Source organism: Nipponia nippon, unplaced genomic scaffold (assembly GCF_047370975.1).
Source record: "Nipponia nippon isolate SJK-2023a ecotype South Korea unplaced genomic scaffold, ASM4737097v1 scaffold_4, whole genome shotgun sequence".
In the NCBI taxonomy this organism is placed as follows: domain Eukaryota; kingdom Metazoa; phylum Chordata; class Aves; order Pelecaniformes; family Threskiornithidae; genus Nipponia; species Nipponia nippon.
This window is the reverse complement of record NW_028262358.1, coordinates 1,020,049-1,041,986: the sequence shown is the minus strand read 5'-3', so window position 1 is coordinate 1,041,986 and position 21,938 is coordinate 1,020,049. Positions and strand designations below refer to the sequence as shown.

Genomic DNA, 21,938 nt, shown 5'->3' with positions numbered 1-21,938 from the left:
CAGCATGGAGATGGCGTTTCTGCGCCGTCTTCTGCAGGGTGACAGCTCTGACGCCTCAACCAAATTCATAACTCTCCTGCTCCTTCGCCGGTTGGTGTTTCTGACTCAGCTTTTGGGGAAAAATGCAGCCAGCTGCCTCTTTTGCCTTGTTAGTGTTACACGATGTCTCCCTAGGAAAACAGAGACCAAAGAGCAAGTGTCTGTGGTTCTTCTGTTTTGCAAACGCTCGTTACTCCAGGCTTCTCTGGAAATAAAGAGCCGCTGATGGCCACGGGTGAGCGGTGATAATCTGTACGCGGGTTATTGTCCAGCTCGCCTGCTGCTGGAGAAGGAACGGGACTTTGTCTCTGGAGGACGGAGAGATGGGCAGAAGGAAATGAGGCCGCGTGGGGGGAGATCATCCCACGGTGGGGTAAGCAGATGTGTTTCCTAGGGGAGACCGGGGCAAAGCAATAAACGGAAGGCAGATACCTACCAATGTCTCCAGTCCCATGGCAAACTCAGTTAAGGAGGACACTTAGAAGAAATCATTAGCCGTTAGCTTTCCTTATTCCCTTCGTTCTGCCCTCAAAGCCAAGCTCTGGGAGCCGGCTTGGGCTTTTACGTCATTTGGAGGGAACCTGCTGGAAATCCTAACCGCTGCGTGCCATGGCTGGCATCAGGTTCACCTGCGCTTTTTTTCCTCTTAATTTTCTGGCACAGTAGGTTTCCCTGTTACTACTCTGATAGCCTAAAGAAACATTATTACCCTCTCTTAAACGTGCATCCCGCAGTTGCGTGGACCTCTCTGCTTAAGCCCTTTTTAACAGGAGGGCGTTGCTTTTCCTTTTTAAAAGGCTTTTTTTTTTTTTTCTACTAAAATGGGATCATAATTAAAGAATCCACATGTGCATACCATTCTGCCGCTTGATTCATGAACTGCTACATTAATGGCTTCCTACCAACATCTGAGTTCATTGTCTTTTCACTGCATCCCAGCCTGGCTCTGAGCTCATTCCCCAGGTTACGAGCGCGGGAAGACGACATTCCCGGGGCTGAAATTACCGTGCTGGCAATATCAGGCATCCGACGCTGGGAGGATGCTCGCATCCAACCAGCCCACGCACAGGTTAATATACTGCTCATCTACATCTAATCGCATGCGATGGTGATGAATTAGCGTGAAAAGCGGTGGCAGCAGGCAATCCGAAACGGAGCTGAAGGGTAAATAACAGGCAGCATGTTTCATTTTATCGCTGCGCTCCGGCAAACAGCAGACATATGTTCCCTGGCATGATACAACTCCATGGCCCGAGGTAGATCATACGAACCACCAACTACTTTCAGCTGTGCCGGTGCGATGAAATGTTTCAGACATATGGTCCCAGGGCTAATCCGTACATAGACGATGCCTGGAAACAGGGAGAAGGCGTTTGGGAATGAGAGGTACATGTAAGTGGATTCCCGGAGTCTGAGGCACGTGGGGGGCTCTGGATATTGGATGGCAGGGGAAAAACCCTGCTGCTAAGATCATGGTTCAGCAATTTGGGGATTCAGTGGCAAGCTTGAGTATTTCCCCCCAAAAAACAAAACCGAACCAACCAAACAAAAAACCCTGAAAAGAACCCAAAAAACTAAACCCCTTTCAAAGGATGAATTCTCTCCCCCTCTCCTAATGTTTCAGGCCTGGGCCGATTCCCTTTGGAGCAATGCAATCAAGTGGCAGCTCGCTAGGACATGTAAGAGGTCCAAAGGTATCCCAGTGCCTTGCCTCTGGGTGTCACCAAAACATTGCAGTCCCGGTACCAACGCTGTGATTGCACCTTCTTCATACACGTCGTTTGCTAGGGATTTGGGGAAAATCCCGGTGGTTTGGTGATGTTGTCTAAAACAGAAGGCTCTTCCGAGGGTTTGCAGAATTGTAATGGAAAGCCCACCCTCTCCGTCTGTAGCAACTGGTGTTTGGGTGATGTGATGCTGCAGGGAAATGACGCGGAGCCAAGGAGCTGGTCTGGAGCGGGAGCCGGTCCCCCTTGCTTCCTTCTGCCCTCCCGGGAGAGCCCGTCTAGGCCAGCCGTTGGCTTAGGTGGGAGCGGACGGACCCCCAGGAGCACTGTCCCGCAGTGCGAAGGCTTAGAGAAGAGGGTGAAAACGGAGCAAGTAAATAGTTTTTTTTTTTTCTCTCGTGTTTTTCCAGCCTCTAGTTAATATGCTAGTGTATATGCACTCTCCCAGCCGCATTAGACAGAAGGTCCTACTGTAGTGCTCTAATGGTCCCTTATGACCTTAAAAATCATTGACATTACCTGGGTTGGGGGTGGTGTTGCAAATTAGCCTGTCTGTGTGCAGACGTCTCCTCGTAGCTTGGTAAATCCGAGAGTTTTGTGGCTTGAAGGTCTCAGCCATGCTTTGACGAATCTAATTTCTCATCCAGACACGGTGATGCTCACTGGTCTGAAGGCAAGTTCTTACATCAGGGTAGCTGAATATTCCTGGGGCACACTTAAATCAGCTTTAAGTGACTTAATTCAACTCAGACTGATTCCTTATCGATTTAAATGACTCATTTAATCTAAACTTTAATGTCAATCAATCTTTCTACCTTGCCGCTCTCATCTTCTGAGGCCAGAGAAATGGGATCCAGCTGTTTGTGTTTAGGTCTGTGAATGGCTGCCAAGGCGGAGAAATGTGGGTTTTTTTGGTGTGCAGTTATCCAAACATTCCAGAAGGTTAGCTTCCCGCGCAGGGAGACGCGCGGCATGGCATCCCTGACAAATAGGGCTGGAAGGGGTGTGGAGAGGTCTTCTCATCCAGCCCCGCCGCGGAGCGGGCTCGGCCGCCCCGAGCCCTTCCCGGCAGTTGCACCCAGGGTCTTCTCCTGCCACAAGTGATGGAGACCGTGCTGCCCACCCAGGCACGCTCTTGCTGAGTTTCTCTAACCATTACAGAAGGCAGCTGAGTATTGAATCCATATCTTCCTTGCTGCAGCTTTAAACCGTGATCTCTTCTCTTGTCCGTAGTGACATGCAGAAGCTTCGCCCTTTCTGTTTTGCGGTAGCCTTTAACACTTAACTGTTATCCTCTCTCGCCCCCGTTTTCTCTAAGCTGCACAACACCCTTTGCTCCCTCCTTCCTTGGGCGTCATGTTTTCCAGGCTTCTGATCGTTCCTGGTAGTCTTCACCAGCTGTCTCCAATGGGTGCACATCTTTCTTGAAGCACAGGACTTTGCAAAACATGCGGTACTAGCCTCACGTTGTTGATTTGAAAACTGAGCTGTGTAAAAGGGTAAGGACAAAGCCACCACAAATACAAATGCAAAATGAAGCCTTAGGATTTTTAGTGAAGTATGAAAACAACATATATCTCCAGAAACTCTTCCCTGTGCAGATTCAGTGAGTTCACATCGATCCAAAGCATCGATGTCCAACACTAGACACCCACATCTTGAATGTTTTGGATAGACGGGCGACAGCGGAGTCCCTGGCCGCAGGAGGTCAGTGCTCAGCCGAGCAGGCTGTACTCCTTTCTTGCTGCCAAAGGCCACGGGGCAGACAGCGACTCGTTCACTGGGGAGAGACGATAGGAAACTTGTTGAGTATTCCCATTGGCATCTTGAATAGCATTACCCACAGGTGGGAACTGTTGGGAATATCCACAGTCCTTCAGGGAAACAGCTGATAAACCTATCCCAAAATGGGGAGTCAGCTATTGTATTTGAAATTCCAAGGAAAACAGCAAATGAGGAAATTACCTCCTTAATCAATGTAAAGAATTAGCAACAAGTGGCCGTATGTATCACAGCTCAAAAAAAACCCAAACCCCTAGGGATGAATTCATCTAGGGTCTCCCATCAGCCAAGAGCTGACCCATGATGTAGACGTTGTGCCTGAGGGGGTCTGAGAGGGCGTGCTGAAGACCATGGGATGGCACACGTGCCCCCAGCCTGCACCAGCCTTTGTGCCTCCTCGAACGGGGCCGTCCTGAAACCTGAGGGTCCCCTTTCTGTTTCTCGGAGGGGTGGCAGGCCTCCTGAAGCCGGTTTCAATTGTGGTCACAGCAAGAAGCACGCTTGAGCTGCAGCGCCCTGCCAGCCCAGCTCAGATACTTCCGAGATGGCACTTCTACTATAAATCTTCACCTCCCATCCTCTTTCTCCGGCATCCCAAAATTCCTCTGAGCTGAAAATCGGCACATGTGGTCTTGGCCGGGTAAGAACGTCTTTCCACCAAATTTGAAAGGGAAAAAACATTAGGTTCAGCTGGTTTTACTTTAGGAATTTGGTGGAGAGGGTGTATGTATGTATTGAAATGCTTGAAATCTCTTGCCTACACACCTGCCTTTTTTTGTTTGTTTGCTTTTGTTTGCTCTGAGCCATTGAAACATGAAATATTCTCTGGTTCAGCCTGAGAAAAGAGCCTGGTAAGGTGAATCCACACCATCCTTCTGCATCGTGACTTTGGGGCGATGTAGATCCTCCTGCTGCCTGTACAGTTGCTGAAGCATTTCGGTGTGTTATTTTGTCTTTATTCAGGCAAGACTGTACAGTTCTCCTTAATGGATATGGGGTGTTTGTTTGTTAGTGCTGACTGATTATGTATTTCTTGGGACAAAGGACTGAATTTTAGTTTCTTGTGCCCTGTCAAAGCACTTGGCTGTGGTATCAACCTCTGACCTGGTCTTGGGTTTTGTGGCCTCTTGGAAATTTAATTTGGGCTAAAACCCAGGCTGTGGGAGAGTCATCAAAGCACTCCTGCGAACCAGGATGGCTGGGATGTTCACGCAGGATGAGCGATTCCTGGATTTAGGACTTCAGGTTAAATCAGCCATGTCCTGGAGCAATGATCTCGGGGCTATTTCAGGGAATCGGGACCCTAAGGAGAGGACTGGTGGGGTTTACTGGGATCATAGCCCCTTCTCCGAGTAGGCTGGATTCCTTCTGGCTGTTCCCAGCTGCATTCCCAGTCCCATCTCCTCCTCATTAAATGACGGAGGCTCACCACCTTCCCCAGTCCACGTCTTCTATTGCTTCTCCATCCTTAGCCTGCAGTCTTATCCATGATGTATTTTCCTATCAGACATGGACCTAAAAATGGGTGGTTGCCTTCCTGTCTGCATCCACCATTTGCATCTCTGAAGGTTTATTGCCATGGTCACGCTCGGGCTGCTCTGAAAGAAGCTGGGCTCATCTCTTTCATCAAGCAGGTCAGGGTTTTATGGGCTCGGACGGTTCTCCATCCTTTCCTCTGGTTCTCAGTACTACACCTCAGACCACTTTGGTCTTGAGCAGGGCCACATGTCTTGTGGCAATGGTCTCGGTGATGGACACAAATGTGGTCACCCATTTTTGGTGGGGTTTTTTGTTTGTTTGTTTTGCTTTGTTTTTAAGCAATAGCAAGGTATCCTCCACCTAGGCTCCACCAGGTCCTGGTTTTGCTTCTTCTGCAGACCTGCTGCTCTGCCAGATGCTTCCCCTCACAAATTTATGCAAACCGTCTTGAAAAACTGGAGCAATGGCCTTAAAAAAATGGCACTTGGTTGGGTCCTTCAGGCCCAGCTGCTGGGTACCGATGCAGTGTGCAAGCCTGGCCAGCGGCAGGAGTTTGGCCAAGCTGGAGCACAGCCAGTGCAGAGAAGTCTCAGCGATTTTATTTCTGGCACAGGCAACTAAAATAGTCCGTGTGATTCTAATAGTTCTCCAAGCTATATCGTATTTTATTTGTGAGCTCTTAAAATTTTAGACTCTTTTGTCTTCAGTCCATGTGAAAAGCGGACAGTGCTGTATTTTAAGTATAATTATGTGAATTTGAAAGTTTCCTTTTTCATTCTTTTTACTGTCGGAGCCTTAAACGCTGCATGGGCTATAATCAGCTGCAAAACATACCCATGTGCGATGCACATGGCAAAAGTATTTCTAACTGCATCTCCGTCCTAACAGCATCTCTGCGCTCCGGAGCAGCCGGAACTTGGATTTCCGCTCCAGAAGAAATTCTTGCCTTTCACATGTTGTTTTCATGCTCAATCACAAAACAGCAGATTTTTTTTGTTGGGATTTCTTCCCCCCACAAAACAACATTATAAAAATTGTCTTGGATCAGCCAGAGCATTGTTTAGACAAAAAGTGAATCTCTGAATTTTTTATGCTGGCTTAATTTTTATTTAGATATTTCAAAATGGTTTCCAAAGAGACCATCAAGGCATCCTGCTCCAATGCGTCCCCTTTGTTTCGGTGTTTTATAACAAAGTTCTCAAAGGCAGGCTGGTCTCCTAGAAAGTTTCATTTCTTAACAAAATGGCAGCCGCTAATGGAAAACACTCCGTCAAAATCATCTTGACAAACTTCAGCTATATTCTCCCCAATTGCTGCTTCTGGTCTTAGGTTACCACTGGTATCATAACTGTGTGCTGTGTTTCTGAACAGCTAGTGGAAGAAAACATCTGTTTGGGAGAAGAGCATACTAAAATAAGAGGAATTATTTGCTTTTAAACAAAATGGGTTAATAGACAGACATGTACGCGTGTCACTTGGGGAATCCTTGTGCTCCAGGCACACACGTATGTGCGCTCGGTCTCCCTTGGAAAGAAGGAAGTTCCCAAACGATTCAAAACCTTCCCAACAGACCTCCCACAAATGATAACTTCTTGAAAGCCCCGACGTCTCCAAAGATGTTCGTGGCTTCAAAAGGGAATCCCCTCCAATGATTAGAACTGTACAGCCTCCCATCTGGATTTGAGCTCCAATAATAAGGGTCAGGACCTTGTCCATACGTAGTAAAAAAAAATACTGTAAGAAAGCACTTTTTTAGTACTTCCAGATGTAGGGAGAACATTTTTCTTTTTGAAATACAATGAGAAAGCTTTGTCAAGCTTTTTTGGAAACAAATATATAGGCAAGCCCAGAGAAGAAAAACATTTTGCCAAATAGTAAAGACACGTTAGGGCAGGTGAGTTTAGGAGTTGGCAGCACGATGACTTACCAAAGGCCAGCATAGTTTTGAACTGTACTGTAAATGGGATTTATTTAAATCAAATGGGGAATCACATTTTAAATAGATTCATAGATTTTTCAGGCCAGAAGGGATCATTAAATTTTCTAGGCTTTTCTCCAGTATAACCTAACCCATTGAATTTCCCCCCTCAGTTACTCCTGAAGAAAAAATAGAAGGAAAAGAGAAAAAAAAAAAAAAAAAAAAAAAAAAGAAAAAACCCAATAACTTGCATTTGGATGACATTTTGGAAGACCTGCTTTAATCAGACTCGGTATCACAACTTCAAAAGCTGCAAGGTCCCCCACTCCAGCCGGTCATTCAGATGGTCAGTCCTCGCGTGCTTCGTTTCACGTTTGGGTTTGCCTGGCTTTAGCCTTCAGCCCTTGCTTCTTTTTATCCCTTTTTCTTCATGATAAATAAAAAAAATCCCAACCCTTTAAGCACATGGTATTTTTATTTCACAAAGGTATTTATGCACCATGATCAAATCACCTCTTGATCTTCTTTTTGATAAGTGAAATAGCTTATGCTCCTTGAACCTCTCTGTTTTTGACTTAAGACCTTGAATAATTCTTCTGGCTGTCCCCTGAACTAAGCCATTCAAGCGTGATCTGAAGCTCGGGTATGACTCCTTTCAAAATGTGCCATGAGGAACAAAATCAAATGAAAAGGGCATTTCCCTGAGAAAGAGGAAAGTATCTGCGTGTCTGCAGACAAGATAACGTTGCCTGCGTTTGCCAGTTTCAAATGCGGATAACTGGATGCACATGGAAAATAATTCAATTTCCTTGAAAAATTAGAATAAGCAAAATATTTTTCAACACATTTGGAATTTGTCCTTGATTTTTTTCAAGCAGCTGAAGCAGAAGCATTTTCTTAGTTTCATTTTTATGAGGTTTTATATTTCATTATATACCACATGTTTTGCTTGGATTTTTTTGGTTCATGGGGTTTCCCTCTGCCTTTTTTTCTTTTATTCCCATTTAAAGAATAGGAAAAAGAAAGAAGGAAAATGAAAGATTTTGTGCGTTTTTAAGGGGAAGGAAAGGGACTTAATGCCTCTTTAAAAAACAAAACCAAAAACCATTGGTTTCTTTACAAGCTGCTTTGGTTGGAGGAGAAAGAGCATCTGAAGGGATTTTTTAATTTCCCCTGTTCTGGCTGCCCTAATTGTGCCGCGAAGCCCAGCGGCAGGACGGCAGGCTTGTCTGGGGCTGGCTCATCCCACAGATGCCTTCGCAACGCCAGGGCACCGGCGAAGGATGACATGTACCCGACAGGCAAATTTAGCACAATTGGCTTGGCTCGGGAATTCGTTTGCTCCCTTGGATGCCATCGGTGTGATCAGCTCTGCCTGCTGGCTCGGCAGTTTTGCGCCACATTGCTGTAGGTCGGGATTTATCGTGACAGCTGGTGGGGTGCAGTCGTGAAGGGGAGATGAGAAAACATTGCGACTGGTGAAGGACAGGTTAAAAATGCTTATTTTGCATGAGTCTAGTTAGCCTCTCTCTATTTTTAAGGCAAGAGCAACAGGAGTGAAAGGGCCCGCCAGGTCACGGCATGTTTGTGAAAGCTCAGTTTCCTGGAAGCATGGGACCTTAGGAGACTTTTGGGTTTCATTTTTAAAAACACCGTGTTTCTAGCCCGTGTGACTGCCGAGAAAAACTCAACAATGTCATCTCTGTGGACTAGTGAGGCTCAAAAGGCATTGGAGAGTGAAGAGAGGAGCCTTTCAAGTGCCTTCGCTTTGCAGCTGATTCCACAAATGTTTGGGTCCTGACTCACTATTTTGAACGTTTTTAGACTTGGCAGTGCACCTCTAGTAAGCGCTTTGCGGGATCCAATTCTTCCAGAGACAGTCTAGATTTTGCTGGTGGTTTGCTTGGTTTTTGGGCTTTTTTTGGTTGAATTTCTTTCCCTTTCTTTTTTTTCTTTTTTTTTTTTTTTTTTTAATTTAAATGTTCCTTGAAGATTTCATGCTATCGTCAGCCGAATACTGTCTTGGTTACCAACAAGTACTAGCAGAATACCTAAAGGAATATCAAACCCGATGGGCGCCTTTGGCCACCTGGAATGAGTAGTAGTAACCTGTTGTTGATAGTCCAAGAGTTTATTGCGAATGGTTCGCTTGTCTTGCCTGTTCCACGCTGAATGGTATGCAGGAAAAAAACCTCAGTTAGCAGTGTATAACTACTTGCATTGAACAGAAAACGTGCCTGGAAAATTAACGTGCCATTTAAAGGTACAATTCCCCTTACCTGAGAGCTTCTCTGCCTCCACCCATCCTGGGCTGGGAGGAGAGATGTCTTAATTAACCCCGCGTTGTTAATAGCCCTGGTTCCGCGGCCCCTTCGCTACCCCGCGCGGCTCGGGCGGGAAGAGCGATGGGGCAAGATGGAGCCGCGCGGTTCTCCGAGCGGCGTGTGGAGTCCAGTTTCATCCGTCATGTTCCATGCAGCCGCTAAGTGGAAGCACATTGCGGGACCCCGAGGCTCCCTGCCTGCGCCAGGGTGCTGCGGCGACACGAACCCTGCAGCCGCTTGCTGTGCGGGGAGATTTTTATTAAAAAAAAAAAAAAATCTGTACAACTTCCTGGCCTTTTTGTGTTTGTCACAGTCTTGCCGACCCTGGTGTAATCCGAACGCTAGCTTACTTAGTTTTGCTGTATGTTAGTTATTTGGAACAATTTTGTGCTGATAAAAAAAAATTAGCTTTTTTTTGAATGTGGGGGTTTTAGCTTTTCTTTAACTTTTCCATTAACTCAAAGAGAAATTCTGAACTATCAATTCTGTAAATGTTTTTAAATTTGTACCCACGTGTCTACATAGTCTTTAAAATTTGTACCTTATCCCAAGTCTCAAAATCAATTTTAGTTTAGTTTCCAGAAGGAAACAAGCTCAACCATGTTAACACCATACCAACTCATAATATAAACTATTGCACACCAATTATACGCGTGTGATGTAGCGTGCGTGCATGTACGCGTATGAGCATTCAGGTTACATCTCAAAAATGCGATTGGGCGTAGGAGTCGCAGTCATCGTCCTCTGCTTTTCTGACCTAAGAGGGTCCGGTGTCAGCCACCGCATCTGCCCGAGCTGCAGCTCCTTCAGGCAATGCCCGCTTCTGCCCAGGTCTCCTCGCCTGTGCCTGAGCCGTGCCGGTCCTGCCTGCCCTGCCTTGCCCTGAACCAGCCCTTGCTCAGCCAGGGAATTAACCCTCCCGTCCAGGCTGTCCCCATCCTGCACCTCGGCGACTGCAGCGTCTTTCCCCCTCCGATGGGTACAGGCTTCTCTGCCTGCATCCCTTTCGCCCTGCAGTCCTGCAGCTCCCTCCTCCCTCGTGTCCAAAGTCCCGGTGGTGGTGAGGCTCTTCTCCTGCCCTCTCCCCATCCGCTCCCTCCTCTCCTGCTCGGTGTCAGCTCGATGCAGGCACCGTCACTCCCCAATTACCTTTGGTGCTTTCTCCCCACCCTTGGAGGGGTTGGTCCCTATGAATGTGCACCAAGCTACCCTGCTATGGCCTTCTGAGACCCCCCTTAAAACACACCACGATACCTGCAGGAGACTTAGCCTGTTAGTACAGTTTTTAAAATGCAATTAAAGCTGGTCTGAGGTGCTCCTTTATTGCTTTTTATGTTATTTAAGCAGAGAAAAAAAGGAAACAAAGACCTAGCTGTGTAGATTCTCATTTCACTTGCAGCGCAGCTTTCAGGCTGGGAATTTGGTCTGCTGAGTCCAAAAGGTTAAATACCACACAGAAATAGTTTATACGCGTGTCGATGTATCTAATATTTAATTACGGAGTAGTTATGTTTGCTAAAAGCTCACACTGTGCATCAGACAAGACCGCAGAGGCTAAGGGATGGAAAGGTGTGTTGTCAAGCGATAAATCCACGGAAGAGGCAGCGTTTGCACACCCAGCCGTGGTGGCAGGTGCCATGGGAAGGGGTCACCGGTGCCGTGGCCCCCGCCGCTGCCCACAGAGGGTATCTGCTGCTCCGGTCCGGCACCACAGCGGCTTTCTGTGAATACTCGGAGGCTGGATTAGGTCAATAGCTCCATGCCATAAGACCTCCATGAGTTATGCCTTTGCCAACGAGACCTGCTTGGAGTAACCAGGAGGAGCTATGGTGGTGGATCTCGGGAGGCAGCAGCTAGGCTGGCCATGGATTAGCTTTGACAAGACCACCCTGAGCCCCACGATATCCATCAGCCTAACTTTGCCCTTGTAGGGACACCCCATCTCCAGCAAGTACTCTCCAAATATACTAAATGTCACTCTATGCAAGGAATTTACATCAAATTTGCCCCTTCTAGCAGCAGCACCAGCTGCGAGCATTTGAAATGGTTCTTTACCCAGACTTAAACCGAACACATTCGGTTCAGTGGGAGGCATTCACCTCTTCTATTCGTGCTTTCCGACCTTTATTGCTGTGCGTGCCTGTTACTGGAAAGACTCTCGCCTCTCCCGAAGAAGCTAATTTAGCTCAAACTCCTCGTCTCAGAGGTAGCTGTAAAGTAGAGGTTTTTACCATAGCCATTCACCATGAATACGGCAGCTTATTTTCCCATAGCCTCCCAAGCCTCCGTGAATCAGCATCTTCACAATGCAGAAGGCAAATAGTTGCAAAGGGCGTATGTTTTTTTTTTTTCTATACCCTCGTTGCTGTTTTGCGTGCACGGGGCTGAGTTTTTAAAGCGAGTGGTGGAGACGCAGTTGTTTCATTAACAACGAGTAGCTTGATTCTGCGAGAGTTAAAAGAAATACCCACGTTTTCTGCATTCCGCTTGTTCAACTTGATTTCAGCCTGCCTAGTTGCCTAGTCATGGATGGGTTTCAAACTTTTGATTGAAATATGGACAGTATGTGATTTAATCGGTACTTGTTTTATCTGCAATGCTCCGTTTGAACTCTTTGTAGCATGCTGTATCTTGGCATGTTCAGACATGCCTCAAATTTGCCATCTGGTTTTGGAACCGAGTACCTGTTTCTTTTACGGTTGCACTCCGTATCCCTCGGGGGGTCTGTTTGTTTGTTTTACCGTTTTTTGATTTGGGATTCCGCTCAGGACAGAGCCCTCCTCTATCGCACCCGGGGAAGCAGCACAAGGGCAGCAAAGAGCTGCACGCAGACCGATGGGCAAACCTCAAAACCTTTTTGAAGTGTGGTTCGGATCTGTGTCCAAAAGTTGGGATGCTTTTCTGAAACTCATCCAAACATATCTGAGACTCTTTGGGTTAGGAATTGGGTTAAAACCCAGGAGAATAGTCAGTTTTTATTTTTTAATCCCCCCTCCAGAGCTGCTGTACTTACTGGTTCTTGTAAAGCCCAGACTCCAGTGAAAAATCGTAATTCATGGAGGAACTCGATAATTCTCTCTCTACTCTTGGAAGAGGTTAAGCTGACCAGTATGCAGTCATTGTGGATGGGAGAATACGATGAAGTTAGGACTGTAACTGGGACCTAAGCCACGGTTGTAGGACGCAGAGATGCCCCCCAACGTAAGCCATCATCTCCTCTTTCTCTGCAAGCCATGTGTTTTCTTTTGGCATTTTACCACCAATAAATCACCCTCTTCTGGTTACTTCATACACACACACACACACACACACACACGTGTGCATGAGCCCTAGATCTGCCCTGACACCTGCAGATCATCCAACCTGGTGATCTGGAGGTCCTTCACCCCTGGGGTTGCCCCACCAGACCTTGTTGGAGGAAGGTGGTTATCGCCCCAAGGTCCCTGGTGCCACCGGCAGGCTCGGAGCTCAGCGGGACCAGCACCATCCAACGTGCAAACCTCAAAACCTTTGCCTGCCCTGGCTAAAAAAAGTGTAACTTGGAGCAGAACAGCACAGTCAAACCCAGAAACTAAATCAGGTGGGAAAAAATGCCGTCATTTTCTCCAAAACTATGGCCCAAAGAGCATCTGTGCAATGCTAAAATTTTATACTAACTGCTGTGGTACTGATATATTAGCCTACAGTACTGAAATATTAGCCCCAGGCAGCGTAAATCAGAGCTGCGTTGCCGAAGCTCACAGAGCCCTGCTGATTTACCCCGTTACTGCCCGGCGCGCTGACCTGCCCGAGGGTTTTAATCAGGTCTGAAGCAAGTGAAGTATATAGCCAATAAATTACCGTGCGCTCTTTGATAGCGTGGCAAAGGTTTCCCGGTTGAAGAGGTAGAATATCTGAAATCAAACCATCAAAATATGGCCTCGCCGGTATTTTACCCCTTCAGCCTCAGTTCATCAAAAAGCCAGTAAAAGCCTCTGCGGATCCCGCCTGGCTGCTACTTATTCTCCTCCTAATGAATGTGGAAATATCCGTGGCACGTGGAATTTATGGATGAAGGAATTCCAGTTACCATCATTTCATCTCCGCTGTAATAAGGCGGGCTGCGGCTGACAGCCCTGTGAAATACTGCCAGCTCGCCAAAAAAACCCTGAAAAAGGGTCGTCGGAGCCCGTCCAGCCTGCATCCAGGGGGGAAAACCACCTTTAAACCTCCCGAAGATGTTTATAACATAGTGCAGCTCCTGTTCCTTCACAGGCCTCTTCGCGAAGCCAAATGAAGGCGAACCAAATACTTTATTGAGTGGGCTCTGATGACCTTTGCTTATTTTTTTTTTAAATGAGCAGATCTGTTTAAGGAAAAAAAAAAAAAGTATATGAAAAACACAAACTAACTTCAGATGGTGAGTTTAACCTCCAGTGGTCTCGTAGATTAAAAAACATTAAATCTTTTTATCTAAATTCTAATAAAAATCATGTCTCCTATGGTTTTAGTGACTGCTTCCAACTACACTTAAAAGCTTATTATTTTCAGGTCAGGTAGTGTGCACTGCAAAACTTTTTTTTTTTTTTTTTTTTACATTTTAAACCATTAATTTAAGGTTTGCTCTTACTATGAAAAAATACTTTGTTAAATATTCTTGCCTTTTCACCCAGGAAAAGCTTCATGTTTAAAATGAAGCAACATCAACTTTTAACTAATAGAGGAGAGAATTTCAATGGCCAATCAAATCCATTGCACATTTACTTACCTTCTTTGGTACAGTGTTACAAATATACCATATTTTAACGTATTAGCTGAGAAAAATATCTTTTTTTTTCTTCTTAAATCTTCTAAAATTAATAAAGTATGGAAAGAGTCGAGGCCGCTTGACTTCATCCTCAGGTAGAAGCATCCCCAGGGGTGATGCTGAGTTGTGGGTGTCAGTGGCTGGAAAAGCCTCCGGAGGCGAAGGAAAACACCCACCTTCCCCAATAAAGGGAAATTGTGAAGGTTTGAGGGGAATTAACTGCAGATCCCGGCAAAGCTGAGGTGGGCACAGCTTGCCGGCTGAGCAGGCTATTTATTGAAAAACCTGAAAGTTTGAGCGACCACGGCTAGTCGTTAATTTGGTCTGGATTCAGCACAGCCTGCTGCAAGGCGGGTAAGACGAGGAAGGCAGGTTCAGATTGTCCCTTTGGGGTGGGCTTTTTGCTGGGTTTTGGAATATGTTTCAAAATACATACTGGCGTCTTGAATTGTCATTCCAAAATGATGTTTTGAGTGAAAATGTAGTTAAAGTGAATGTTTTTGTTTGCTTGCGTTTTTCCTTTTAGCATGCACGATGGGGAAAAACAACCCGCAAGATGAAATGACCTTGTTTCATTTGGGGTGAAACAAGGCATTTAATTCAATCCAAACGCAAACATTGCTTTTCTCTGTTTTTTCTTATTTTTGGGGGGGGAAACAAAACAAAACAAAACAAAAAACAACAAAAAACAACAAAAAACAAACGACTGCTTTTTTTTCGCTTCTGGTTGATCCAAAATAATTTGGGATATGCTTGAGGTTTCCCATATGATTGTTCTCCTGCTTTGCCCACTCAAGTGAAAATGCGATTATTCCTGTGGCTTTGTCGGGCACAGCTCCGGGGTGCGGGCGGGAGGGAGCAGCGTCGCTCGGGAGCGCTGCGCTTGAGCCTGCTGGGGGGGACTTTGGTGGGGTAAAAAGACCCTAATAGTGCTGGATGGGGGAGAAAATCACTGCAGCAATCCCCTGCCAGCAAACCCCCCCACACCCCAGCCAGGGTCTCTGGTGGGTCCACTTACCACTTTTGACCTGTCCTTTCCTCCCCTCGGCTGGAAGCCATGCTCTGGCACGAGGTCGAAATCATCATCAGGAGCTGGAGTGGCTCTTCAGCCAGCTCCTTTCAAACCATTGCACCCCAGTTAGCCTACTGGTTGTGCAACGCTTCACTAGAGCAGCTCCCGTTCAGCATCCCGTGCTGGAAGGGAAAGCCGCCCGTTCCCATCCCCTGCTCTGCGCGTATTTTCTGGCTATTGCCAAAAGGCAAAAAGAAACATCTCTTCTCGCTCTCTCTCATTTCTGCATTATTATTGATGATTTTCAACTGAACGGACTAGCCCAGTTGCTGGAATTAGATTTGTTCCCCACCTACTTAAAAAACACCTTTTTAATGGCCTTAGCCCCACCGGACAGGGAATTTTCTTCGTGTCCTTCTGCTTTCCAGATTGATTTCATACAGTTCTGAGATTGCTGATGTACCTTGCTTACATACGTTGCTGCTTCTTTTTTTTTTTGTGGTAGCTAAAACCAGAATGTGATGAGGGACGGCAAGAAACTATGCAACACACCAAGCTGTGTTTGACTTCCATCAAATATGGGATCCCAGTGTGGTTTATAAGGAAAATATAGTATCGGATCTGTCATACTAGCGAGTGTCATGCATTCAGCTGATAAATCTGAAGATATCTTAACATCCCCAGCGTTGTTACTGTAAAAATACTGGCTATGCCAACCTAAGGCGGCGCGGTGCCTCTCGGAGCAGCCATCGGTTGGGGCAGGAGCATGTTTCGGTGATGCCTCCGTCCCTTCACAGCGGCATGTCCCCAGGCCTTTTGAAATACTCTCGGCTGCACCAAATCCATAAACCAAGAGCTAAATCAGGCTGTTTGGAGTCTCCCGTTACTCAAAAGGAAGCAAAAGTTATGAATAATGAAAATCTTAAAATAATGGGGTAAAACAACCAGCTGATGTCCAGACCCCCTCTTCGGTGTGACTGCTGACCGTTTCAGAAACCCGTATTTCCCTCTCTAAACGTTGCTATTCCAACAACTAAACAACCCTTCCACTCGATGGAGGCATTTTGCTGCCAGAAAGATTGGGGAAAAAATTCTGACTTTCCATTCACGGGAGCATTTAAACACCACTTTACATCAAAGCCCTTTCATTCCCCGGCCGGAGGAGTTATAAATGGGGCTCGGTGCAATCGGTGCGGCTCCTGCCTCGGGACGGAGCACTTCAAGTGCCTCGTGCTTTCAAATGCCACAACATTAATATCCACCATCCTGGAAGTTAAAAGAATATTTATACACGTACACATCACATTAATAATGCATCGATTGACTGCTCTTATATTTAGAAACTAATATATTAAAACAAATTACCAAGTGACAAAACTTTCTTGACAGGAGATGAAATATGTTGGTCTGCTTTATTGTATGTTATATATATTATTAGAAATCAAGTAAATTCTTCCCATACTGTGACTTTTTAAAATAAAGTCTTGGTGTCTGATTCTCATTTATGCTCCCAGCTCTGTATGCTCCCCTGCTCGTGTGAAGTGGCAGCAGGGCAGATAAGAATGAAGTCTTTCAAAACTGAAGGCTTTAAATCTCCTTATTTAGGATGTACTTGATGGGAGAAAATAACCTTCCACCCTGCATGTAGCTACGGTGAGGGCTGGATATCAAACGCTAAGGTTTCAGGACCCCGATACTAAAATTTTGAAAGGTCTTTAGCATAATCCTTTAATCTGTTTACCGTTAGATACAAGAGAAAATGCTTATTTACAAGAGTAAACATCTACTTCCATTTCAAATAGGAGTTTAATCTGTTTAGAGAAAGGCTTGGGAGGAAATAATTCAAACTGCTTTAAAGATTAAGGTTATCATCTTCTTTTTTCCTTCAAAGGAGGTCGCAGGCAACCTTCAGAGGAAGCTGTGTTCGTGAAAATTAGCCTGAAAGTGTTTAAAATGCTCAATTATTTGACCTCGTCACAGTAAGCGTAAATGCGAGATGGGCCAGTTTTGGCCTGTTCGAGTGACCGTTCGTGGCCCCACGTCCCGCGGGTTTTCCCTTCCGCAAACGCGTGCGCGCTTCCAGCTGTCCAATTAAGCCGACGGGTGGCTCTAACGCAGCCTAATTTTCAGGAGACTGCGTGATTATGATATTATATTCCATTTTTACTCCTGTATTTCAGTCATTAGTATGTTCTGCAGCAAACGTTAGCGATACTTTTGACGGGGCTTAGTGCTTAAATGCTTGGTTTTCTTTTGAGTCTTTATTTAAATATACTTTTGATTAAAACCACCCGTCCTCTCAGACAGCCCTTCCTCGCACTGCGCAGCAATTTCCATGCAACACCTTCTCCTGAGGACAGAATAAATCAACTCCCGTTTGCTGTAAATCTGCTTACCCTGGTGAAAACTGGGTAAAACCTATTTTTAGAAGCAAAGGTGGTTGCTGAGCTCCCAGCAGCTCGGCGGGGGACCGGGACGGGGCGAAGCGGAGCTGCGGCGCTGGCTGGATGGGAAGAATCTGGGCTTCACGCGGCCGCTTTCCTGCCCAGCCTCCTTCGAGGAGGCAGAGGCAATAAGTGGCCAGCTCCAGCAATTTACCTCCAGCACTCAGATGGGGCTCGATCTTGCCAGATGTGCCGGCACCTCCTGCCCTTGAGCTGCTGGAGCACGTGCCTAACGTTTGACTTCGGTGGGTCCGCTCCTGTGCCTGCAGCCAAGCGTGTGCTTTCGTCGCCCCTGCAAGACCGAAACCTCGCAGAGCCGAATGCAGGCGCTCTAAGTCCAGGTTGGTGCTTTCTCCTTTCCGTCCACACCAAAGGGAGTTTTAAATTCTACTGAAAGGTCCTCCAGAAATGATCCTTTCAGGCGTAAGGGATGTTCTCCCTCAGCCAGCAGGGCTTGGGCTGGGTGGTGACGGCTACCCTCTGCGTCTGGAGGGGCTTTTCACTACCCAGGGTGGTCTCTGAAGTTTTGGAGTGAGAAGGCTTAGTAGCTCTGCGGGACTAAAACACAAACCCTGCTCCTCTTCTCCAAAACACCGTCTCGGTAACATGAAACATCAGCAGTGGGAATGTCACCGTCTCCCCCAGGAAAGTGGTATAGCATCAGGTGGCAAGGGTCGTGATTAAACTACCCATGAGGAAGAGTTTAGAGGCTGATATAACATGAGTTGTCTCCTGTATTGACCAGCAGCCCACACGTTTTGGGTACGTATTCTAAGCCATTCCCCTTAACCCTGCTCACCGCGGGAGATGGAGCAGCCTGGACGCTGAGGTTCCTCAGCCTGTTGTTCCTGACCCTTTTCTCACGCAGTTCAGACATCCCCAGGCTTCTTAACCCTGTTGAAGTCAACAGCAACACTGCCAGGAGTCTCGCAAGAGCCAAGTTTTTGACAGGACCTCGGCAGAAGCAGCCACGTTACGCTCTGACGGACTTACCTTCAGTGGAAGCAGTCGCGTCCCTTTACGTTATGGCTGAATTTATCCCTGCGTTTGCAGCCCCCGAAGTGCAAGCAGTGCTCTCCTGTCTCTTGGGTCGCTCCCTGCCCTCCTTGCTCCACAGAAGTGCCTCGTCCCACCGCAGGTCTCACAGAGCTTTAAAGAGGAAATCACCGGTGTTTTCCCACCTCCTTTAGGTCAAAAAATCGGTGGTTATAGAAACAAACAGGGAGCACTGATGCTAACGCATCCCAGATACATCAGATATCTCCCAGCTTGCTCCTCCTGGCAAATCCAGAGGTCAGGGCAGCCTTCCTCCCAGAGGAGGAGGCCATCGGTGGTTATGCGGACGTGGTGTTCACCGTTAAAGCAGAGAGACTCACCCCGTGTGGTGGGTTTCAGGCTTTTGTGATGGATGAATACCTGTGTTTTTCTGGGGCGGTTGTAAAGCAAGAAGAATCAAATCCAATTTGATCTCCATCCTTAAATGTTATTTCCTTTTCTTTTTCCTTCAGGGGAGGTAAGATAGGCATGGGGGGCACCAGAAAACATACTTCGTAAAACATTCCATACAGAATGTTTTGATTGGTTTGATTGAATTTTTATAGGCGTGGGGAGGCTTTATTTTATTCGGAGTGTGAAATGCCTTTTGATTGCTGCTCTGAACTGTTCTTCCCCCCCACAGAGAGAGGCCATCGGGCACCACCAAGGGAAAACCATGGCAGAGACGGGACCATCAGGCGGACTCCCCTCTCTCCAGGTGACTTTCTTCTCGATGCCCACGTTTCTACGTGTCTATGTTGCACCTAAGGATGGCTCGCGGAGCGTTTACCTTCCCATGACCCTCGGATGCGGTAATCCTGTAGCTTTCATTACTTTATTCTTGCTGTAGTTACAGTACGCTTGTAACGAGAGTCAGCACCGCTTGGTAGGAGTCCGATAGTTGTATCTATTCCCGCCCTGACCGTGGCCAACAAAAATAACCGGTGGTAGCAAGGTCAGGCATAAAAAAATGAATTAAACTCAGACAAAGTTTGAAATAAGTTTTACAAACATGAGATTCGAGATATTGCTATCAATAACGCTGAAATTATAAAAGCATTTTGAAATGCCTCCCTGCCAGCCTGGGCTAAGGAGGGAATTTGGGCTGAGCAGGCGGAGCAGAGCTCCCCCCGCGTACCTCCTCCAGCCTCCCTGTAACTCTCTCTCAGCTTTTACAGACAAGGCAAGGAAGCACAGCATTTTTAGGCAAGAAATCTTAATTTCATGAAGTCAAAATGACAGAATGAGGCGAACAATAGAGCAACGCCTGAAAACTCTGGCTGGATGTAACAGGGGAGAGTTTTCACCATACAGACTTGGGAAATGCAAACAGTACGAGGAACAAGCTTGTGAGGTTCTGATGGTAGCATTTTTGCAAAAAGCCCTCCATTTCAGCTTTCCTTTTTGATGGAAATTTCAATAATTCATGCCCATCTCAACCGAGTGCAGTCCTCACTTCCCAGCTGTGAAGAATTGCCCTGCTGAAGCGTGATCTAGCTCTTCCACAATAAGCGACAGAGTCAGCAAGGTGAAAGTTAATTTCTTTGTAACGAGGGTTTAATTTAAAATAATTATTGCTATGTTAAAGAAGCAGTGTCCTCCATTATTTATTTACAACGTGCGCATTAAAATGCTTAACTAGAGCTCAACTTTATTAAACCAAGTGCAGCATCAGCATATTATTTAGCAAGTTTTGCAGCCTTCTCCGAGAGGCTGAAATGATCCTCCTTTATATTTTCTTAAATGCAGACCCCAAAGTCACGCTGATGTCAGTAAGGGATTTCTTACCAGGCAGCGAGTGAAGCCATTATTCACGCTGTTATCTGGGCCTAAAAATCAGAGCAGAGCAGCAACGCACTTTTAAAATGTGCAAATATGGAATATTCACATGTAAGCAAGCATGGCTGGGAGCATGTGCCAGGTTTCATTTTGGGTTTGGAGTCAAATAGGAGCAATTACGGGGTGTGTGGTATTGTGGAACCCGTCCAGATTTTTTTAAGAGGGACTGCTGATGCTTTTTTAGGACACGATCCTGCCCTGTGAAACGAGTGCCTCTCCTCACCGCCTCTCCTGCAAAGCAAAAGGCTTCGTCTCTGGACAGTGCCAGCACCAGCGCAGGGCAGAGTCTGGCCTCGGCTCCCTTTATCAGAAGAAATGAAACACGAGTCTTCGTAAGACTTTACAACTTGGTGATGGCCTGAATGACCGTTAAACATTTTAGATGGTAAGTTCATGTTGAAGAGCATCCTCGGTAGAAAAGTAAAACGCGCTGGAACAGCCTGGCAGTCCCGAAACACAGGATCCTGAAAGAGTGTTCAGCATGCTATTTTTGGCTGATTTTTCCTTTCTCTGCATTTACAAACCGTGGTCCTGAGTATTTATCCTTCCAGCCTCACAGCAAAAAATGATGAGATCGTGAAACTCACCCTGTGCCCAGCCCTCAGTGAGCGCACGTGGCTCAGGACGGGACCGGCTCCCTGCCGTGGCAATCACTGCAGAAAGTGGGCCAGGTTTTGCCTTGGAGGTTGGCTTTAATCTCATCTCTCTGAACACAGGGGTTATTTCTAGGCACCGGTTTTCCAGTGTCACAGTGGGCACTACGGGAACGGATAGGCAGGTTTCTGTCACACTTACCCTCCTCTTGCGGTAGCTGAATTAACGTGCAAGGCGAAAAACTGTACCTCTGCTCCACAGAAGTGATTTTTCAGTGAGGGCAAATCAGTGGCTAGTGACAACCGCAAGGGACGGGTGACATTGCAGGCAATAAGAAGGGGTGCAAGCGGGTTTGTGCACGGTGGGGTATGGGGTCAGCGGTACCCTCAATATATGGAAAAGTCCATAGGGAGCGAGGTCCAGCGCTCCTTATTGCAGCTTCCAAATGCAGTCGGGCTGGGGCTGCAGCTTGTCTGGCATAGGGGACAGAAAGAGGAGAAACCAGCTTAAATTATAGCAAGAAGAGTTCCTACTGGAAATGGGTAACAGCTTGCCAGCAGCAGCGGAGAGGAGCACGTAAGGAAGCCGTGCCATTTCCAGCTAAGCATTCGGTTAGACCTTAGGGGTTGTTAGGGCCTTTCGGGAATGACGGAGGGTAGAGCTGGTCCTGGTTTGCAGTTGAAAGCCCCTGGTTTCTGGAAGGCCGGCCACCCTCGCTGGGTGGCTGCTGCCTTCTGGCGTTTGGCCACTAGATGGGTGCCCCTGCGCGCTGCGGGGAGCACGCAGCCGGGCCCTGGTCAACACCGGCACCAAGGCGGAGCGCGAGCCCTGCGCCTCTTCGGACACCTTGTGATGCTGCATAATATACAGATTAGATCGGATTATATCAGATTCTGCAGAGTCCACCTATCCTAATGGGAACAAGGCGTACTGTAAAATAGGAAAATTATCGCAATCCT

General features: G+C 46.8%; 1 long non-coding RNA gene across 1 annotated transcript in view; it reads left to right on the top strand.

The window, feature by feature from the left end:
• Positions 1-21,279, top strand: part of LOC148053053 (uncharacterized) — a 61,315-nt gene extending 40,036 nt beyond the window's left edge. Inside the window, exons 3-4 of the long non-coding RNA XR_015708730.1 lie at positions 19,190-19,264; positions 20,570-21,279. This is a non-coding gene — a long non-coding RNA (uncharacterized LOC148053053). The remainder of the gene's footprint in view (positions 1-19,189; positions 19,265-20,569) is intronic.
• The last annotated feature ends 659 nt before the right edge of the window (positions 21,280-21,938 follow it).